We start from the raw sequence: 4,644 nt of genomic DNA on the forward strand, positions 1-4,644 counted from the left end.
GTATTACTTGGACGACCCAGTGCACTTGCTGGTTAGTTGTGCGGAGTTGCAAAAGTGTGATTGCAATTTCGTGCACCAGGCCACGGCCAAGACTCATAAAAGTAGATCAGAAGCAAAAAGCTACAAGTCCCGCTCATCTAATTAGAATTAATATTCATTGATATTTTGGGATTTATAGTATATTCTCTTCTTTTTATCCTAATTGATTTTCAGTTGCTTGGGGACAAGCAACAATTTAAGTTTGGTGTTGTGATGAGCGGATAATTTATACGCTTTTTGGCATTGTTTTTAGGTAGTTTTTAGTATGATCTAGTTACTTTTAGGGATGTTTTCATTAGTTTTTATGCTAAATTCACATTTCTGGACTTTACTATGAGTTTGTGTATTTTTCTGTGATTTTAGGTAATTTCTGGCTGAAATTGAGGGACCTGAGCAAAACTCTGATAAAAGACTGACAAAGGACTGCTGATGCTGTTGGATTCTAACCTCCCTGCACTCAAAATAGATCAAGCTCAGCCCAAGCACACGCCAAGTGGGCCCCGAAAGTGGATTTATGCATCAAATACTTACTTCTGTAAACCCTAGTAGCTAGTTTAGTATAAATAGAACTTTTTACCTTTGTATTAGATGTCTTTAACTATTCAGTCTTTTGACCACATTTGGGGGCTGGCCATTTGGCCATGCCTGAACCTTCATCACTTATGTATTTTCAACGGTGGAGTTTCTACACACTATAGATTAAGGGTGTGGAGCTCTGCTGTACCTCGAGTTTCAATGCAATTACTACTATTTTCTATTTAATTCAGTTTATTCCTATTCTAAGATATTTGTTGCACTTCAACATGATGAATGTGATGATCCGTGACACTCATCATCATTCTCACCTATGAATGCGTGACTGACAACCACTTCCGTTCTACCTTAGACCGGGCGCATATCTCTTGGATTCCTTAATTAGAATCTTCGTGGTATAAGCTAGAATTGATGGCGGCATTCATGGGAATCTGGAAAGTCTAACCTTGTCTGTGGTATTCCGAGTAGGATTCCGGGATTGAATGACTGTGACGAGCTTCAAACTCGCGATTGCTGGGCGTGATGACAAACGCAAAAGAATCAAGGGATTCTATTCCAACATGATCGAGAACTGACAGATGATTAGCCGTGCCGTGACAGAGCATTTGGACCATTTTCACTGAGAGGATGGGATGTAGCCATTGACAATGGTGATGCCCTACATACAGCTTGCCATAGAAAGAAGTGACAAAGATTGGATAAAAGCAGTAGGAAAGCAGAGATTCAGAAGGCACAAGCATCTCTATGCGCTTGTCTGAAATTCCCGCCATTAATTTACATAAGTATCTCTATCCTATTTTATTCCTTCGCGTATACTATAATTTATTAACACAGTTGAATCCGCCTGACTGGGATTTACAAGATGACCATAGCTTGCTTCATACCAACAATCTTTGTGGGATCGACCCTTACTCACATAAGGTATTACTTGGACGACCCAGTACACTTGCTGGTTAGTTGTGCGGAGTTGTGACAAAGTGTGATTCATGTTTAAGAGCACCAAGTCTTTGGAGCCATTGTTGATGATCACAATTTTGTCCACCAGCGTTCAATGCCAGGAATACTATTTCCTTTTGGGCATTCAACGCCCTTGTTGGTGTCCCCAATTGGGCGTTCAACGCCCGGGATGGATACCCCTTCTTGGCGTTGAACGCCAATGACATTCCTCTTTGGGCATTCAATGCCCTTAGAGACGTCCTGAACATCAGTTTGGTGTTCCCCTGTTAGCTTTATTTCCTTTGATTTCTTGTTGTACTGAGGTTTGGTGTTTAAGGATTTCCCAATCCTTAGTTGAATAGCCTAGCATTCCTCCGTTATCTGCTTAGATAAGTACTACCTTGTTTGACTCAGCTGGGCTGCTACATTCCTGTTAGAGGCTTGAGTTTCTCACAAAGCCTCTTGCAATTCCAGTAGTTCCTGGGCAAGGAAGTGTAGTTGCTAAGTCAATGGGTTATCCTGTTCTAAAGGGTTAGGTTCAGTAGATATTGCCTTAACCTCTCCTTTCATAGAAGTCTCAACAAATGAGTATAGAAGTTGATTAGTGGCAACTGTCTCAATAAGTTCTTGAGCCTCTTCAATGGTCTTTCTCATGTGTATGGAACCACCAGCAGAGTGGTCCAAAGACACTCTAGCCATGTCCGAAAGTCCATAGTAGAAGATGTCTAACTGTACCCATTCTATATGTTGGGCTTAGGCATAACATGGACCCGGTCTAACCCATTAGTGTTTTCGGTCCGTTTGGCCCACTTTAAATCAAAAGTTTCTCGATACGCAGTACCAAACAGACTAAGACGGTACTGTCGGCTTAAGTGCCGGTACGCATTTTTACAAGAACTTTTCATAAAAGATACATTTTCCCACTCAAAAAATTTACTGAGTTCAAATTCCATCTTTTTATATTCAAAATATCATTTCTATATTTTTTAACCTATTCCGGACAGTTAAATTATTATTTATTAAAGTGTTTACTCCAGTTCTTACACTTATGTCTTTAAGGACTTGATCCAATCTCGGATCGGCTTGTATTCTCCTGTTGAAAGAGTGAGGGTCATCTTTGGATGGAGGCAGCTTAAAGATTTCCCTCACTTTTTCCATTCCAAACTGCAGGGTCCTCCCTGGCACCATGGTGCGTCAAGTTTTGAACTCGGGGTGCTCCTTCTTGTGTTTGTCTGTCATCCATATATTTGCATAAAATTCTCGGATCTTCAGAACCCTTACTTTAGCCATGGGGCTGGCCAAAATTTTCCAACACCTAATTCGAATTTGCTCTTGAATTTTTGGGTACTCATCAGCCTTCAATTCAAATTTTACTTCCGAAATTACCTTTTTCTTGCTGACGACAATGTAGTAATGTTCCTCGTGGAGCTTGGTGTAAAACCGGTGGAGCTCATATACGACTGTTGAGGGAGCTTTTTCTTTCCTCTTTCTTGAGGATGATTCCCTAACCTTGGTGCCATAGAGAGTGATAAGCGGAGCATCCCAACACCAAACTTAGGACTTTTTCTCGTCCTCGAGCAAAGAGAAAAGGAAAGAAAGAGATAGGATGTAAGGTGAAAGGAAGAAAGAATAGGATAGGTTTTTGATGAGCGGATAATTTATACGCTTTTTGGCATTGTTTTTAGTATGTTTTTAGTATGATCTAGTTAGTTTTGAGTATATTTTTTATTAGTTTTTAGTTAAAATTCACTTTTCTGGACTTTACTATGAGTTTGTGTGTTTTTCTGTGATTTCAGGTATTTTCTGGCTGAAATTGAGGGTCCTGAGCAAAAATCTGATTTAGAGACTGAAAAGGACTGCAGATGCTGTTGGATTCTGACCTCCCTGCACTCGAAGTGGATTTTCTGGAGCTACAGAAGCCCAATTGGCAAGCTCTCAACGGCATTGGAAAGTAGACATCTTGGGCTTTCCAGCAATGTATAATAGTCCATACTTTGCCCGAGATTTGATGGCCCAAACCGGCGTTGCAAATCAGCATCAGAAATCAACATTTGTACTCTAGCAATGAGTTCTCTACAAAAGAAGAAGTTATGGCAGTAGCCACTGATCCTAATCCTCAAGAACAGATGGTTGAGCTTAATCAGCAATTACACCTGATGACAAAACAGTTAGCAGAATTTAAAGAGATTCTCCAAGAGACTAAAATTGCTAACAAGAACATGGAATCACAGTTGAATCAGGCAAAACAGCAGCTATCTAAACAGATAACAGAAGAATGCCAAGCAGTTCAACTGAAGAGTGGGAAGACACTGAATAACACTGCTCAAAGTAGCAAAACGTCAGTAAAGGAACAATTGACAGAGGATAGCCAAACCACTATCCAAAATCCCTCTGAGGACAGTAAGAGCCCAGAGAGGAATGCTATTGGCGTTCAAACGCCAGAAAAGGAGGGAAAGCTGGCGTTAAACGCCCATTCCCTGCCCAGTTCTGGCGTTCAAACGCCAGAAAAGGGGGAAAAAAGTTGGCGTTAAACGCCCATTTTCCACCCAATCATGGCGTTCAAACGCAAAAGGGGAACCAGACACCTGAGAGTGCTGATAGTAACCCCTCTAAAAAGATTTCTCCAACCACTTCTGTAAGGAATAAACCTGCAGTAATTAAGGTTGAAGAATATAAAGCCAAGATGCCTTATCCTCAGAAACTCCGCCAAGCGGAACAGGATAAGTAATTTGCCCGCTTTGCAGACTATCTAAGGACTCTTGAAATAAAGATTCCGTTTGCACAGGCACTTGAGCAAATACCTTCTTATGCTAAGTTCATGAAAGAGATCTTAAGTCATAAGAAGGATTGGAGAGAAACTGAAAAAACCAACCCGGATATGTCTCCAACTTGCTGATGGCTCTATTAAAATGCCATCAGGCGTGATTGAGGACATGATTGTCAAGGTTGGGCCATTTGCCTTTCCCACTGACTTTGTAGTGCTGGAAATGGAGGAGCACAAGAGTGCAACTCTAATTCTAGAAAGACCTTTTCTAGCAACTGGACGGACTCTCATTGATGTCCAAAAAGGGGAATTAACCCTGAGAGTCAATGAGGATGAGTTCAAGTTGAATGTTGTCAAAGCTATGCAGCATT

This window comes from Arachis duranensis, chromosome 8 (genome assembly GCF_000817695.3).
Source record: "Arachis duranensis cultivar V14167 chromosome 8, aradu.V14167.gnm2.J7QH, whole genome shotgun sequence".
NCBI classification, from domain to species: Eukaryota; Viridiplantae; Streptophyta; class Magnoliopsida; order Fabales; family Fabaceae; genus Arachis; species Arachis duranensis.